The following is a 17,768-nucleotide window of genomic DNA, read 5'->3' as shown; positions in this document are numbered from 1 at the left end:
ACGAGCAAAAAAAAACCCCCCACGCATAAAGATTACACCAGCGGCTCTTAACTGCTCTGGTATCTTGATTTGTTTCTATGCCCACCAACATCTCCCCGAGTCGCCTACTCGCCAACCTCCTCCGGGTTACTCAGGGCAAGACATACAAAGAGATGATGTTCAAGGCCTCTGTTTAACGCCGTACGTTCGTGTGTTTTTTGTGTTCGCAAGGCATGCGTTTCAATGCTGTGTGTAGCAGTCAGTGGCTCTGGATGAAGAGGAAAGACCCCAGCTGGGCCCCAAAGTGAGAGGGCCAGGAGGTATGCAGTCAACAATGCTTGACTCAGGGAGGAGGACGCCCCTGCCATGCATAGTCCCATGGGATGTTGGCTACCAACAACAAGGCAACTCCTATGACTAATTGGGAATGGGACGCAAGCGTAGGATTGATCACCCTGTCGCTGGCCGCCTTTGGGGAGGGTGTATAGTATGAAAGGCCGAAACACCCTAGGAACCAAAGGGTCACTACTGACGATGCGCTCCCCAAATTTCACCAGGCTCACTGTTCATGAACTCTTGGAATTGCTTGCACAAAGGATAGTAACATCTCATCCTGTGTTCTTTGGAATCTATCGGTGTGCTTTGCCGGTTTAAACACGTAGGCTTTCGCGACCAATATTATTTATAATGAAGGTTTTTAGGGTTAGATCGCGTAAGTATAAATGTGTCGTAACCCTCCACCACCCGACACAGCCAGTAAAGTTCGTCACGTAAACAAAACGTCAATTAGTTACTACTTCAGCCCAACGGTGTGTTGGAGAGTACATCCACAACGTTTACAATTTGAGTAGTACGATGTTTCGCTGGTAATTACATTCAGCATCATCGCGCGATTTGCCAGAATAGTGAAGGCAAATTCAAATTGTAAATGTTGTGGATTTACTCTCCAACACACTGGTGGGCTAAAATAGTAACTACACTATACACTATACTAGTAACTAATTGGCGCGTTGTTTACATGACAACCCTTCCTGGCTCTGTCCGGTGGTGGAGGGTTACCACACATTTATACTTGGGTGATCTAACCCAAAAAACATTATTATGAGCGTGCTTTGTGTCGGTAAGACGTGTGTGTGTGTGTGTTGACGTTGTGCATTAGGCTGTTTTGTTCACCACAACCTAGCGCAGATTTTTTTTTTCCTGAGAACTTTCAAAATTGCTCCTTCGAGCTCTCTATGCCGTCTCCTGCCCATCTCCCCCACTCGCTCTCCCGAGCCCCTGAGACCCGCGGGTTGAGTAGTGCAGCATTAGACCGAGTGCACACAATTGAGCCTTGCCCTAATTGATCCTCTTCTGGTCTTGGGCAATTAATTATAATCTTGGAGTTTATTCCCCCAGCAACGTTACAAAAAATAATGACACGCGTGTATGAGGACAGATATTCTCCATGTAGTCTTTAAAGAGTGTTGGGGCAAGTGCTATTAGCGAGCACCTATGAAGGACGGCACACGAGTGGGTGGGTAGCCAGCAACACGGCCGACCGTCTTTGTCTCCCTAGTGGCGATGTTTAAACACCAGCACCAGGTACTCATTTGAGGCTGAGTTGACCTAGGCAAGGCCCAGGACCGGTTCAAATAATCGTCACCGGTGTTGGCCGTGAGCGGGATTCGAACTCGGGTGGCCAGGTTCGTAGTGCAGCGTAGCGCTAACCACCACACCGCCGCTCCCCATGTGTGAGTATCATGAACATTGCCACACTCATGGCACTGTGATTGTGAAATGGACGTCAGACCAGCGCCCAATATAAAGGGCTCTGTCGTACGTGTTGTTTTTTGTCCCTTGATTCTTCCTCTAAGCCAGTGGTTCTTAACCTTTACTGCAGCCTTGCACACCTTTGGTTCTCAATTGTATTTTTTTATGTGAATAAATACAAAGGTTTGATGAAACACGGTAAGTTGTACTTACGTGCCCGTGTTTAATTTGTGTTTCAATTATTTCGTTTCTACAAATATCTGGCATATCTCGCACCCCCAGGGAAAGCGAGCACCCGAGGTTACGAACCATTGCTTTAAAATATCCACTTACCGACAAGCCTCAGTCCAGTTACTAATCGCTGATTTAAAAAAAGACCTTGACATTAAATTTCGTTTTGCACCTATCCTGGATCAAATGCATCTCTGACACGTAAACAACCATTACTAGTTGGCTGTGTCGGGTGGTGGTGGGTTTTAATAAACACATTTATATTTTTACGCGATCTAACCCAAAAAAAAACTCTATTATGGATGATATTGGTTGCAAACGCCTCCTACGTGTTAAATTGGAAATATCAGTCTGGCTTCTCATGCGATGAACTGTCCTCCCTTATGCACAGCGGGTGGGGAAAGGTCAGCCCTGTGTCGTGTGCACCGGAGGTCACCAGAAGACGGGATAAATACCCATCGCTTTCACACTCACATCTGCTGCTGTGTCCTCACCGAACTACCTCTGTTAGCCCCCCCCCCCTCCCGATACGTTCCATTCATTGGCTACCACATTCTGATAAGCCCCTCCCCTCCCTCCCCCCCCCCTTAACTGGCACTTAAGAGCTTACATCTTGAATCCCGCCTTCACTTGATGCAGCAAATCTGGCTGTGACGGTCCCACCTGATGACGGAGACTTGTGTTGCCTCCCAAACGTCGTGATTTTTATTTTATTTTACTAATTTTAATTTCATTTTTCACCTACGTGACTTTACCGAAAAAACCTAAGAATATGAATCCTTGCAGTCACGAAAGCTTCAAATTTAGAATTAAACTATGTGATATCCCCTTCCGCGGACCGTTCTCGGAAACGAATGGTCGTGCACTGCTCTGCGGGACATCCGAAGGGATTCTTTTGCTCGTGACGCGACGCCTGTGGCACAACCCGCACCTCCGATTAGCACGGTTGGCTACGTGCGGTGCGAAAGAAGTTCAACATACGTACATCTGGCGCGGTCCTGAACCCACGATTCCATGGATTCCCGAAAAGTTGAATTCAATACATGGACAAGGATAGCATCAGTGGCGAGTGATAATAAACCAGTGCTAGACCCACTGTCATAGGAACCTGGCGACCTGAGTTAGATTCGTGAGCCATGGCTAACAACAGTGGTGAGTGATTTCTCAACTTCACAAACCTGCACCGACCAGTAACGCGATGCCTGTGGCACAACCCGCACCTCCGATTAGCACGGCTGGGCTACGTACGGTCCGCAAGAAGTTCAACACACACACACGGCGCATAAGAGCGAGAACAAAAATTGACCCAGGGCAGTAAACACACCGAGAAGCTCAACCTCTCGCTTCGAGAATCTCAACAACAACAACAAAATGCGCGACTTGATCTAGCGCACCCAGAACCGGCCCTAGACCTTTGGGGGCCCTAAGCTAAATTTGGTTGGAGGCCCCTTTGATGTTTGATTTTTTTCACCCACTAGCTAGCAGTGACTCTAGGGGGCCCTCTGCTGGCCACGGGGCCCTTTGCAATTGCAAGGGTCGCTTAGTGGCTGGGCCGGCTCTGAGCGCACCCGAGCATCATCAGCAGCAGCATCAACAGCCAATCGCGCCGGTGCCGCGGCGTGACTCAAGACTCTGGCTGGATTTTTGCCACTTGTTGGGGGGTGGTGGAGGGGGGCACTGCCCCCCCCCGACCCACCACACCGTAGGCCATCAGTGTTAAATAGCGGTAATTACAGCGTGGCCATTGTGATCTCGTCAAACCTCCGTGCGCGCTCGCCGACTGTCCACACGCGCGCACGCACGCACACACCTGCTGCGGGGAATTTGAATCCCAGCAGCAAGCTCGCCGCTGATTTACGCCGACTGGATAGTCGGCAACTTCGCAAATCACCCTCGGGTTCTCATTAGCGCTCCGCGGGCGTCGTCCTTACTGCTCGAGGACCGATCATTAAAAAAAAAAAACTAAAAAAAAAATGGGGCACGGTGATTGCGACGTAATTAGAAATCGAGACGGATTAACTGCGGTCGATGGAGTTAATGAGGCTGATGTTAGCATCGCCAACCTTCCTCCCCTCTTCCTTTGCGATAGCTGCCCAAGCTGTGCAGGCCGAGGAGTAGATGGGAGTGGGGCGTGATGCTGCGATGCTGTTTGCTCCCCGCCTGCCACTGCTCAGCGTGCCGGCTCGTCAGCTCGCAAACTGGAACGAGTCTGCAAGTTTCGATTTAAAGCTTTCGTGACTGCAGGGATTCATCTTCTTGGTTTTTTCGGTAAAGTCACGTAGAAGGGAAGTAATAAAATAATAAAAATATTATTATTTTATAAAAATATTATTATTTTATTACTTCCCTTCTCCGTGACTTTACCGAAAAAACCAAGAAGAGTCTGCAAGTCTGTATAGTATTGACCAGCGAGGTGACGTATGCTGAAGTAAAGCTTGACTGAAAGCTTTCGTGACTGCAGGAATTCATATTATTTGCTTAAGTAACCACCGTGACCCAACGTGGCGTAGGGAGGCCCTCACCCAGCAGTGGATTTAAATGTAAACTCAGGATAGGTTGAACATACACACAAAGTGCTTGCTTATTTCGTCAAGGAATACAAACCATCATCACGCGAACTTGGGGCATCCTTTCAACAGCGTTGTTTGGCTGCTGGCGATCGAACAAAGACGATCACTGCATCACGCACTATCAGATGCGCTTCTGTGGCCGTCTGGAACGTTCTTCCTTCCTATTTAGGAAACCACTGGAGCTACGCACTTGCAAATCTAGATTGAAAACTAATTTCTTTTCAACTCCTTTTTGTGTTTCGTGTTGTTGTCCTTCCCCCCGCACCTCCGATTCGCGTGGTTGGCTACGTACGGTGCGGAAGAAGTTCAACACACACGGCTGGGAATACAAAAAATCAGGTTTCTGGGTTCATAGCGCAGTGCACGAACCACCCACTGTGTCCTTCTTAGGTTCTGCTTTTATTCCTCTGAAAGTAAAAAAATATATAGCTGCATATAGCACAGCCTGTACACTGTCCTTTCAAGTTTTAAATCGAATCAATGAAAAGTAGATTTGGGTTTTACGTTATCCTTACAGCGGCGAGGCCACCACGAAGGGAAGGCATTGGTGTTTCAAGATGACTTCAGCCTGCAAGTAGTTACACGGCATATAGGGAAGGGGGGGGGGGGCACTGTTGCTATGCTAGGTAATTTGTGAGTGGTCTTCAAGTTTGCAAACAATAACGGGGCCATGATGCCGGGCCACGGGATCTTTTATTGACCACCGTGCACCAGGGCATGCAACATGGTTTTGTTGTTGTGAACACACCCGTGGCATTAACCGTTGGGATGGCTGCGGGGGGGGGGGGGCCTTAGCTCCTAATCTTATCTTAAAGGAATGTATATAGCGCCTTATCGAAGGCGCTTTACACAGAATTAACGACGGTACGTATGGATGTAATGGTGTGGGATGAGGTGAATGAAGTTGATGAGAGGAAGCGACGGGGCAAAATATGCGATGATGCGCGAATTCGGCGAAAGCGAAATCGTGGGCAGTAAATGATGGTGAACGGATCGAATGAATGGCGAATGAGCGAAAGCCGTACAATGAGAATATGAAGAGGGAAAAAAGTAACGGTGGTGGTTACGAGAGGGAGATTGGAGTGAGCTCGCGTCTTGAGTGCGCAGCGGAAACTTAGTGAGTGAAGGTGACTGCTTTCACATCTGCCTGCCCGCCGTGCCTTTCTTCATTATTGACAACTTGCAGCCCAGCACACGGCAGATGCCTGCGCAGCGCGACTCACGACCTCCTCTTGATACCAAGATCCAGGATGGTCACGTCTATGCGCCGCTTCTCGGTGGCAGCCCCAACAGTCTGGAACGCCATCCCTCTGCATATTACTCTTAGGTTTTGTCGGTAAAGTCACGTAGGTAAAAAATAAAATTAAGGCAACACAAGCTTCCGTCTTCAGGTGGTACCGTCACAGCACGATTGCTGTATCAAGTAAAGATAAATTCCAAGAGACCCGACCTTGTATATATACTGGTTGAGGGGGGAAGAGCCAGGGTAGGCCCCTGGATCGGAGTTTTGTATTATTATTGTGAGGTTGGTGCGGCTGAGGCTGCTGCTAGGACTGAGCCTTCGTTATGTAGACTGGTTGAGCTGGGAGGTGCCAGAGTTGTTAAAGTGCGACTGCTGCTAATGGGACTCTGCATATTCGCAGCATCACCTCAATCGCCTCCTTCAAGAGACACTTAAAAACTCACCTCTACAACCACGTGCTTTCGAGCGACTCTGAGCTTGGCTCAGTGCCTCTGAGTTGCGGCCGTTACGTCCGCAAATGTGCGCGCGTTATACATTGCATTATTATTGTAGTAGGTTTTTACCCTTTAAACTGGTACAAAACTCACATCTTTATACAAGGCATCATGTTTGCATTTTGGCGTCATCTGGTCCAACACCAATGGAGACTAGGCTCTAAGGAAAGCTGTCTCGGGTGTGGACCAATCAACTTCAAGGACAGTGCATATCATTACCATTATCAGAGTTGTTTCTTTTTGTTTGCATTTTGACTGCTTGTGTTGCGGTTATTGCAAACATGATGCCTTGTATAAAGGTGTCAGTTTTTGTAGCAGTTGAAAGGGTAAAAACCTACTACTATTTTTGCCACTGGTAAAGGAGATGTCTCATAGTGCATTATTATTATTTTTAACGTGACTCGAAACCGCGAACCTCTGCAACGGTGCCCCCCCCCCCTCTTGCCCTTCGTCACCGACCGTGCGTGCGTTGCGTGCCTGACCCCTCCGCCGTGTCCACGTCAGCGGTGCGCTCACGACTGCGCGGTTATCGTCGCGGCGGTGACCGTGTGGCGGGCGGCGCCTCTCTCGTGGTCACGTTTTATATATCACGGTTAAGAGACGACCCCGGGCTGACCCCGGGGGAGCCGATGATTGCGGTCGGAGCGGCGAGTTTTAGCAGCGCTGAAATCCCCGGACTCGCATCCAGGCAGCCGCCTCTCGTCATTGAAGCCGGTTTCTCCGGGGAACTGTGCGGTGGTGCGGATGAACCCAGCCTGGTCAGCAACGACTGCGTGGAAAAAAATGATAATGAAGCATTGAAATAATTTCAGCTCCCGGCTACGGCTTACATACGTGGCGAGCGATATCAGAACCAGTCCTGGGTTAAAGTCCCCCTAATCCGCTAATCTGCACTGGCCAGGGTGGTGAAGTATGGTAAAAAAACAACGGATATCACATGGAAGGCGTGGGGGGGGGGGGCATCCATCCATTGGAGACTTGAGTTTACATAAAAACGTAACACATTTATCAATAACACTGCCCCTAAAAGGTTATATTTTTAAGTTAAGCGAAATTTAAGTCAATGACCGTCCCTCAGAGCAGAGACAGAATATATATTAACGTAAAATGCGTTTATATTTAAGCCTATCCCGTATTCTTGGTTCTTTCTGTAAAGTCACGTAGAAGGGAAACAATAAAATAATATAAAAACAATAAAATTCTGACGACGTTACAGTCGAAACGTCGTGAGAATTTTATTGTTTTATATAATTTTATGCAGTCGAAACGTCATGAGAATTTTATTGTTTTATATAATTTTATTCAGTCGAAACGTCGTGAAAATTTTATTGTTTTATTATTTCATTGTTTCCCTTCTACGTGACTTTACCGAAAAAAACCAAGAATATGAATCCCTGCAGTCACAAAAGCTTTAAATCAAAATCTAAGCCTATCCCAGTTATCTTGTTGGCAATCGAGGCCGATGGAAGCGACTCGTTTGTTAAACTCAATAGTCCGACTGCTGCCTCCGCGCTCCCATAGCTCGTTACGATGTCCTCATTCATGTTCGTGCCGTTGTTGTTCTCCGATATCGTTTCAAATTATTTTCCCAATCGTTCTAGGCCGCAGCCAAACTGCAGACGAGCCTCAAGAAGGCAAAACCGGTCTCAGAGTTCGCAGTTGAAGCAAATGCTTTGGCCGGCTCGACATAAATCTGGAAGGCCATTTTTTGCCGCAAGGCTGAATGATCATTTTGATGTGTGGAGATAACCGAATGGAAGGTGACTTATTTAATTCATTCCCTCTGTGAGGAAGTCTCTCTCGTGTTACTTTTATTTTTGCAGGACAGGTCGATTTCGTCGCGTAAACATTCGACCTGACCGTAGGCGTTTCAGTAAAAAGAACATCGTATTAACCCTAAGGCATAAGTCCGATAACGAATAAAAAAAATGAGACGCATTGCAATTGGTAATAAAAATCTCAAAAAAGTGAATTCTCTGAAAAAAAATAGGTGTCAGTCCCGTAGGAATCCGAAGTTTAAACGGCCAACCTTGTGTGCTCTGCACACGAGGACACTGGAGGACCTGTAACGCCGTGCGGTAGGTCTACCTCTAGATTTGAAGCTTTCGTGACTGCAAGGATTCATATTCTTGGGTTTTTTTCGGTAAAGTCACGTAGGTAAAAAAATAAAAATTAATAAAAGTAAAATAAAAATAAAATAAAAATAAAAATCACGACGTTTCTTTTATTAATTTGTATTTTTTACCTACGTGACTTTACCGAAAAAACCTAAGAATATGAATCCTTGCAGTCACGAAAGCTTCAAATCTAAGAATATGGTATGTCTACCGTTGGAAGTGTGTGCCGTGCGACAGAAAAATGAGTAAAAAACTATAACACACAAGAACAGAAGACGAAAACGTCGGCTCCCTCCCCTTGTACGTTTGCATCTCGAAAACCCGCGGGTTCCCGTTTAAGGAATGCTCAAAACAGACGGGCACAACCGTGTACACGGCAACAGCAGAAAACAGCGGTGAGCAGAGCACAGCAGAGTAGACGCACCACGAGACTCGCGCGTAAATGGTACGTTATGGATTTTGATAAAAATCTGTCTTGTGAGGAATTCACAGTGGTAGACGGCACTAGCGTGCCAATTACCTTCCCCGGCAACTCCCCGCTAAAATACCGGGTGAACGCTTCTAAATCAGCCGTGCGGTGTGTGTCTGCGCACACAGCAGCAGCAGCAGCAAAAACAAAATAAAAGGTGCAACCCTGCAATTGCTCTGCTCATGACACTGCTGATGGAAGGGCCTCCTCCCCTCCCTCTTGGCGGTATTTTTGGCGTTCGTTTCTGCATGCTGGCCAGATGTCTCGCAAGAGGCAGGAAAGTTACCCGCACACTACACCTCACCGCGTTAACCGTGCTCTACCCGTTAATTACTGATGTGTAGGCATGGGGGAGGGGGGGGATTCCAAGAAGCTCGCCCTTCGTGGCATTTTGCCGCGCCGGGAGATCGAGCCGGTGACCTCTGGATTGCAAGTGCAGTGCGCTGACCATTCCACTGCGCGCGGCGGCGTCTTTATCCGTGGTTTCAAACTGACGTGCCGGGAGATCGAATCGAATTGGCGACCTCACCACCACGGAAGTGAAATCAACTCGTCGGTAAAATAAAAAGCCAGTGTGATGTCCGGCTCACACGAGCAATGAGGCGATGCTCATCTCTTTGATATTCAACATTTCTATGGTGGTGGGGGGGGGGTCTAACCACTCTTGACTTTCCCCACAAAGCTGTACCAATTTTATGAACCCCAGAGGGATGATTGACCGAGTCAAGCGACGCCCCCACCACAACCGGTGGCATTTCGGTTGTGCTAGCCGGCTCGCTCGACCGCCGGGTCACCGACGCCGGTTCCCGACGTCGGCGCGGGTCACCGGAGACTCGCGGTTTAGCATCTCGAGGGTTGTGCCTGAGCCGTGGCTCCTCCTCGGGGTGTCGAGGTGGCGAAATGCCAACTGCCTCTGGCGAATTTCCCGATGATGCTGGATGCAATGACCAGCGAAACGTCGTACTCAAAAATTGTAAATGTTGTGGTTTCACGCTTCAACACACCGGTGGGATAACGTAGTGAACTATTTTGTCTTTTGTCAACGTGACACTTTTTTGATGATTGGCCGTGTCGGGTGGTGGAGGGTTACGACACATTTATAAATAACGTGATCCAACCCAAAAACGCTGATTATGAATGGTATGCAGGAGGTCGCGCGTTTGATCCCGACGCCGGCACTTGTATATTTGGTGTTTGCATGTCTCCCTCACTCGCCGTGGTCACGCGAACATTTCTCCAGGTCCTCCGGCATTTTTCCCCCTCCACTTTTGGAATCAACGTCCATTTAGATAATTTGGCCGCTATCAATTTCCACGCGATAGGCCCGTTTCGTTGAGCTATCATTTTTGGCCAGGTTCCATTCTGAAAAAACAGAGCTACGGGATAGAGCTCAGTGGGCCTCACCTGGTTAAAATAAATAGTTTAGCTCAGATGAGCATAGTTGGCTTGCGTACGGTGCATAAGAAGTTCAACATACACGCCTCCAGTGTGGACATCGACGTTGCATTTCCATCTCGGGACAGAATCGGATTACTGCCATTCAGCTGAAAGGGCCTTTTTGTCTGCATTTAGTGGAAAGGTGTACCATTACACTCGGAGCACGGCCTATCGACCAACACTAAAACAATAAAGGCCTTTCACCACCATGGTAATCATCGGCCCTATAATGTGGTAAACATCATAGCGCAGTGTGCCGGGGGTTTGACGCGTCGCTCGACTGTGCCACGCCGCTCTCCCTGGGGCGTGCTCCTGGGGTCGTGACCTCGTGCTGTTTGGCACGACGCCCGAAATTTTCGACGCTGCGCGTTCGTATACGCAGGGCTTCATTTCTCACCTCGATTGGGTTTTTTTTCTTTCCGGGAACGCCAATTGCAGGTCGGAACTATTGAAATGTTTAAATTATAATTTGGTAGATTTTTCATTATTCGATAATGAATACGTGATGCACATTTCTTGGCAAAATTGGAATCAGGCACTCACATGAGAATACAAGGGTGTGCCTGTCCGTAATAATCCTACATTGTTGTGGCATACTTTCCTTCGTACCGTCCTTGAGGACATCTAGTTACCCCTAATAACCGATTCACGCACACTGTGCGCACACACCAGACCCGGCAAGCGGTTGTAAAATTGCAGCAGAAAAATAAAGAAAAACGAAAAAAACCAAGCAACACGGATCGTAGCTTTATTTCTACATGAGGCCGGTTGCCTGCCCCCCCCCCCCCCCCCGCTTTCTTCTCCAACACGTGGGCCTTCTCGCACGCACGGCTCCGTACGCAAGACGTCGGTAGGCGCCGGTAACTCGAGACGGGCCGTGGCCACGCAATCTCTGTGCCGCGCGTCGGAATCCTTGGACAATCTGGGCCCTTCTTCTTGGTTCTTTCGGTAAAGTCACGTAGAATGGAAATAATAAAATAATAAAAAATAAAACATTCTTTTATTAGGTAAAATAATAAAAATAAAACATTCTTTTATTATGTTTTATTTTTATTACTTTATTATTTCCATTCTACGTGACTTCATTTTATAATGTTTTATTTTTATTATTTTATTATTTCCATTCTACGTGACTTTAACGAAAGAACCAAGAAGAGGAATCCCTGCAGTCACGAAAGCTTTAAATCGAAAAATCTGGGCCCTGTTTTCGCACAAAACCCCGGAAAATTGGGCTTTGGAGCGCTGCGCAAGTGTTTACAGAGATAGGACAGAAATAAATCAGACGACGACCCAAAGCTGTTCCTTTAAAAAGGTCTTGCCGCGTGCACTGATGGCGTCCAGAGAGAGATAAAACATCGTCGTCCATTCGTCGCGACAATTCTTTTTATTTACTTTTACCACGTACGGTCCTTTTTACACGCTTTTATTTAACTCACTTCGTCTGTTGTATCCTCAAAAAAGAAATCTTGTAACTCAATTTCTACACACTTTTCAACGTGCTTTCGACTGCAAACTTCGTATTGGTATGTCAAACTGATGACAACACGATATTCTATCATAAAAATTCCAAAACATATTTTAAAACTTTTTACACTCGTTTATTTAACTTACTGTATGTGTTGTCGTATCCTAAAATCTTGTAACTCAATTTCAACCGTATTCCCAATGTCGTATCGACTGCAAACTTGGTATAGGTGTGTCATACTGATGACAATACTATATTCTATCATTGAAAATTTAAAATATGTATTTTTAATCGATCTTTTTTACGGCTCTAATTTTCCACGTTTACGGCTCTAATTGTCGACGCTCAACTCACGTTGGCTGTAAATCACCACGTGGTCCCTTAACGTCACAGCAAGCCACGGGAAGCCACGCCCAGGGGCGGGGGATGTGGAAGGAGGGGAGGGGCGATGGGGGAAGGGGGCAGGGGGATGGGCAGCTCGGACAGTACATTTCATTAAAACGTGTTTTTAAAAAAGTATTTTTGAATATTTTTTATTCAGAAGCGACCTGGCCACAATCGATAGCTCAACGAAGTGCCTTATCACGTGGACATGTATCACGGACAAATACTCTAGATGCACGTTTCTAAATGTCGAGGTGGGGTGGGGGGGAAACCCGAGGACCTGGAGAAATATCCAGGTGACCACGGGGAGAAAGACACACAAGCTCCAAATATACAGCGGGCGTCAGGGTCGGGATGGAACCCACGACCTCCTTGCATACCCGACGAGGTAGCTAACATCTCGCCACCGCAGCGCCCTAACTAAAACAGCTCGCCTTCCGTAAGGCTGTTGCCAACGCAGAAGACGCGTGGCAGTGCTTGAGAGAGGAATGCGGTGGTTTTCTGACCTGAAGCTTGCACATCGTTGTGCGGGTGTTATCCCGCGTGATTTTACCATGACAATCATAATCACATGCAGGCAGTGTGTCACATTTTGTTTGTAATAAAAATAAAACATAATAAAATAATTCTCACGACGTGTCGGCCACAACGCAAGCAGCCGTCCTCAGGTGAAGAACAGGTCTGTCGGAAAGACAGCGTCTGAATGACAAACCTGTTCTTCACCTGAGGACGGCTGCTTGCGTTGTGGCCGAAACGTCGTGAGAATTATTTTATTATGTATTATTATTATTTTATTATTTCCCTTCTACGTGACTTTACCGAAAGAACCAAGAAGATGAATCCCGGCAGTCACGAAAGATTTAAATCAAAATTTAGTTCATAGTTTTTTTTTTTTTACGCGGCAATTTTATGGCACAGCGGTTACCAAACCTGTGGTGTGCGTCCTCTTGGGGGTATTTGTAGCGATGGGGAGGTGGGGGGGGGGTACGCGAGACAAATCGTGTAGCGGCGATGGTCACTCGGGGCTACTAAGCAGTGCCGCGTGGCGTATGCACCACATCAACGCGAAGGCTGTCGAATTATTTTATTGGATTTGGCGAAACTCTGTGCTTGATCGCTTTTTGCCTTCCAAGCACTCTGTTAGTGCTATTGGTCTCTCACCTCGCTCACTCTCGCTTACACATTTATTTCACATTTAACAATCAATGTGTTTAATGATTCGCAGCATATGCTGGTCGGGGTCCGTGGACGATTGATAGGCCAGGTGGGCCGTAAACGAGACACAAAAGGTTGAGAACCACCGATATAGGCCGAGGCGATCGTGAATACGCGATGTTTCACAGACAGGTATAGTCGGCCGGTGGGAGGCGATGTCACCGTGTGTTATGAACCCAACCCGAGTATTACTCTACGGTGTCATTTTCAAAATTTGCCACATTTGCCTCGCTACATCAACACGCGTGTCTCCGGAGACATATCCGAAAAAACCTCACGCGATTTGTAACGGCCACCGTGAAGCGGACACGAGAAAAAAAATCGCTTAGTTTCATCGTTAACCGCACCCGCGGCCATTAACCAGGGTGACCGCGGGGAGTACGAACCGCAAAACACCTCCGAGGCAACGAGCGGCAAAAAAAGAAAAACGCGCCGCTACCACCGCCAGGATCTCGTCACCGCGCGGCTGCTGACAGACGAACGCGGGTCTCGCTAATAATCCAACCTCGGGAGAGTCGCGTGCACGCTCCGCTGATGCGGCGATACGGTCACCGGGCTCGGAGCCCGCAGCGCGTCTCTTGTTTATTTCCTCGAGGAAGGATTCCCTATTCATATTCTTAGGGTTTTTTTCGGTAAAGTCACGTAGGTAAAAATAAAAATTAAAATTAATAAAAGTAAAATAAAAATAAAATAAAAATCACGACGTTTCGGAGGCAACACAAGCTTCCGTCTTCAGGAGGAACCGTCACAGCACGATAGCTGTATCAAGTAAGAGAAATTCCAAGAAAACAGTCCTTGTACATATACTGGTTGAGGGTGGGAGGAGCCAAGGAAGGCCCTGGATATTATTATTGTGAGGTTCGGTGCGGCTGAAGCACGCTGCTAGGAATGAGCCTTTGTTGTGTAGACTGGTTGAACTCGGAGGTTCCAAGAGTTGTTAAGGTGCGGCTGATGTAAAGGTGCGTGTAAATGGGACTGAGCCTTTTGTTATGTAGAGGTGGTGCGGCTGAAGGATTCCCCGCCTGGGTGACGAACGCGCCGGTGAAGCGGGCTCCCCCCCTCCCGGGCCGGTGGGCCGCGCAAAACCGCGGCGCGCCAGCGGAGGTCCCCCGCTCCCGCTCCCGCCGCCGTGCCGATCGAGAAACGCGACGGCGATGACGCGCTTGGGGCAATTGCTCGACGGCCGTCCGCCAAGTCCTCCTCGCCGTGCACGGGACTGGGTGTCAACGACGTGAATTCTCATGGGGTGGGGTGGGGTGGGGGGGCAGCGGTCGTTGTCCTGAGATTTCGCAACTCGTTTCCAAATTTTTCACCACGATTTAAATACTTTCCGTTGAGCTAATTGCATGGCGGTGCTACGCTGGCAGTGGTGCACAAGCACAATTGGGCTTTGACGGAGGGCCATTTGTTTTTTAAATGTTGCCCATTTGATATATATTTAAGCCTTATTTTGAGGCCACACAGCATTATTGATGAATGTGTTAAATTTAATTACTATTGCACTGTGTTCCAATGCTATGATGTCGGCGTTAGGGACGAACACATCAAACTCCGTTGTTGTTCTGTACTTCTTTCTTCCCACGTCTATGCTCCCAGCCTTCACCAACCCAAACTAAATCTTGATTTGAAGCTTTCGTGACTGCAGGAATCCATACTCTTTGGTTCTTTCGTGACTTTACCGAAAGAACCAAAGAGTATCAACCCAAACTCACCAGGAACGGCAAAGTGTGGTAAAATAACCAACATGATCCATTTGGCGTCGAAGGCCATAATCCAGCAGTGGATTGACCAAAGAGCTGCACATGTACCGTGTTCCTGTAATTATGTGCAAGGCATGCACATCATTACAAGGACTTATGAGAGGCACACCACGGTGGCGAGATGTTAACTACCTTGCCTGGTATACAGGAGATCATGCGTGTAATCCCGACCCTGTCGCCTGTATATTGGAAGTTTGCGGTGTCTCTCTCTCTCCCCGTAGCCACTTTGGATTTTTCCTCCGGGTCCTCCGGTTTTTCCCTCCACATTTAGAATCAACGTCGCGCGTTCGGAGTATTTGGCTGCTGTTGTAAATTTACCGGTGATCAGCCACTTCGTTGAGGAGTCCATTTGTGGCCAAGGCCGCTTCTGAAAAAGAGCTACATAGCTCAGTAGTGGACCTTACCTGGTAAAATAAAAAAAATAGTTTCGTCGTTTTAGACAGAAGCAATTCCAGAGTGGCGACTGAGAGAGAGGGGGGTAGGGGAGCGAAGTAGAGAGAGGAGAGGCAGCGGAAGAGATGGAGCCAACTACCGGACACGATCAGCTGGGGAAAGGAAGGAGTAGAAGAGAACAGGGGGAGAGACCTTTGACCAGCAGCGGGAAATTGCAGGCTGACGACAACAACAACAACAAATCGTAGAAACGCTGCTGCGATTTGAAATATTCGAGCGTGGAGAACGTCAATGTGGCTTATTTATTTTTCTCTAAAAGCTGTTTTGCGCCAACTATCGCGGCTACCGACGGGCGTCGATGGAAATCGAGACTTTTCCATCAAAGGGGAAGCGACTTCTGGCTGAGTATTGGGCCAGAACCAGCGCCGAGAAAGTGGCTCACTTGTTCGCGGTGGAGGGGTGGGGGGTGGCGCGGCGGGCAGAGAATAAGTCTATAAAAAATAAAAGAGATAAAATAAAGTACGTCTTCACTCAGGGAAGCGGTGAGTATCGATCGGGTAAATCCAAAAAGACAGCAGGGTCTGACCGAATTGTTCTTCAGCTAAAAAAAAGACTTGAACTCTTTATCCACTGGCGTCCTTAAATAAATTGTCCCTAATGCTTCTTTACCGCTCAGGCTCACAAAGAAAAAGAGAAACCGTGTGGCCTTCACAGACTTTTGGCACAAGTACTTTTAGCGAGCACCTTTTGAAGAACGGCACGGTACACAAGGGGGTGGGGGGTGGCCAGCCCCATGCCCGGCTGCTTTTGTCTCCCTAGTGGTGATGTTTACACATCACATCAGGTACTAATTTCAGGCTGAGTCGACCTAATTTGAGGCTGAGTCGACCTAGGGGAGGCCCAGGACCGGTTCAGATAATCGTCACCGGTGTTGGCCGTGAGCGGGAATCGAACCCAGATCGTCGGGTTCATAGCGTAACGCGCTGACCGCTACATTACCGCTCCCCACTACACACACACACACACACCTACACGCACCTACACACATGTAAACACACACCTAACACATCTACGCATTGTATGCACACATAAGCGCACGAACACGCGCCTAGTTCAACACTAAAATCCGAGTCCTGGCAGCAACCCGAAAAAATGCATAAACATGCAAAAGTTGTCAACATGATCACTTACTGTTTACAAAGGCTTTGAATTTGGCAAAAAATATGCAGTCCCTTTACCAAATGGAAAAAATGTTAGTGATTTCCACGAGCCTTGACATTGAAAACGTGTGTGCGATGCAAAAGTCACGAATTAACACCGCTTGCAATTACATCTTACATCACGATGCATCACCGAAACACGTGCACAAAGACGTTGTACGCTGCCGGGGCTGTTAGCGAGCACCCACTGAGGGTCGACACGGAACCTGAAATGGTGAGGTCAGCACCGCACGCGGCTGCCTTTGTCTCGCTGATGGTCGCACACATCGGGCCAAGGTACTCATTTGAGGCCGAGTTGACCAAGGCTCAGATATTCGTTGGCCCTGCGAGCGGGAATCGAACCCGGGTCGCTGGGTTTGGCAGTACGGTGCACTGAGCCACGATACGACCACTCCCCACGATACTGCACATGGACACACGCACACCCACGGGTACAAGACAAAGATCCACCGTATAGCCTGAACAAACTTTTGGAGCAAGTGCTGTTAGCGATGCACCTATGCAGGCCGGCACGGCACACGAAGGGGATGAGTGATCGGCACCACTCCCAGCCGCCTTTGTCTCCCCAATGACGACGTTTTACCACGCCGCACCTGACACCCGTTTAAGGCCGAGTCGACCTAGGGGAAAAGCCCAGCACCGGTTCATTGTCACCAATGTTGGCCCCATGAGAGCGGTTGGTCGAACCTCGGGCCGTCGGGTTCGTAGGTTCGTAGGTTTGTAGGGCAGCGCGCCCACCGCTGCACCCCAACATCGCTGCCCAGTCCACAGGTACACCCACGCACCCACCCACGCACCCACCCACACACGCACCCACGCACCCACCCACGCACCCACCCACGCACCCACCCACACACGCACCCACGCACCCACACACGCACCCACCCACGCACCCACCCACACACGCTCCCACCCACGCACCCACCCACGCACCCACGCACCCACCCACCAACGCACCCACACACCCACCCACGCACCCACACACGCACCCACCCACACACGCACCCACGCACCCACCCACGCACCCACCCACGCACGC

The 17,768-nt window shown here is 48.5% G+C and overlaps 1 protein-coding gene across 3 annotated transcripts in view; it reads right to left on the bottom strand.

The window, feature by feature from the left end:
• The window catches only part of LOC133357508 (calcitonin gene-related peptide type 1 receptor-like), a 151,093-nt gene that overhangs the window by 113,053 nt on the left and 20,272 nt on the right, over positions 1 to 17,768 (bottom strand). The window contains exon 1 of one of the 3 annotated variants that reach the window (XM_061575493.1): positions 6,886 to 7,026. The exons of the other annotated variants lie outside the window; for them this stretch is intronic. The gene's annotated coding sequence lies outside the window, so the exon portion shown is untranslated. Of the gene's footprint in view, positions 1 to 6,885; positions 7,027 to 17,768 lie in introns of those variants that run through there. 3 annotated transcript variants of the gene reach the window in all.

This window comes from Lethenteron reissneri, chromosome 7, assembly GCF_015708825.2.
Source record: "Lethenteron reissneri isolate LAM-NWPU_2019-01 chromosome 7, ASM1570882v1, whole genome shotgun sequence".
NCBI lineage: Eukaryota > Metazoa > Chordata > Hyperoartia > Petromyzontiformes > Petromyzontidae > Lethenteron > Lethenteron reissneri.
The sequence above is the reverse complement of the archived record's forward strand: the minus strand, read 5'-3'. Positions and strand labels throughout refer to the sequence as shown.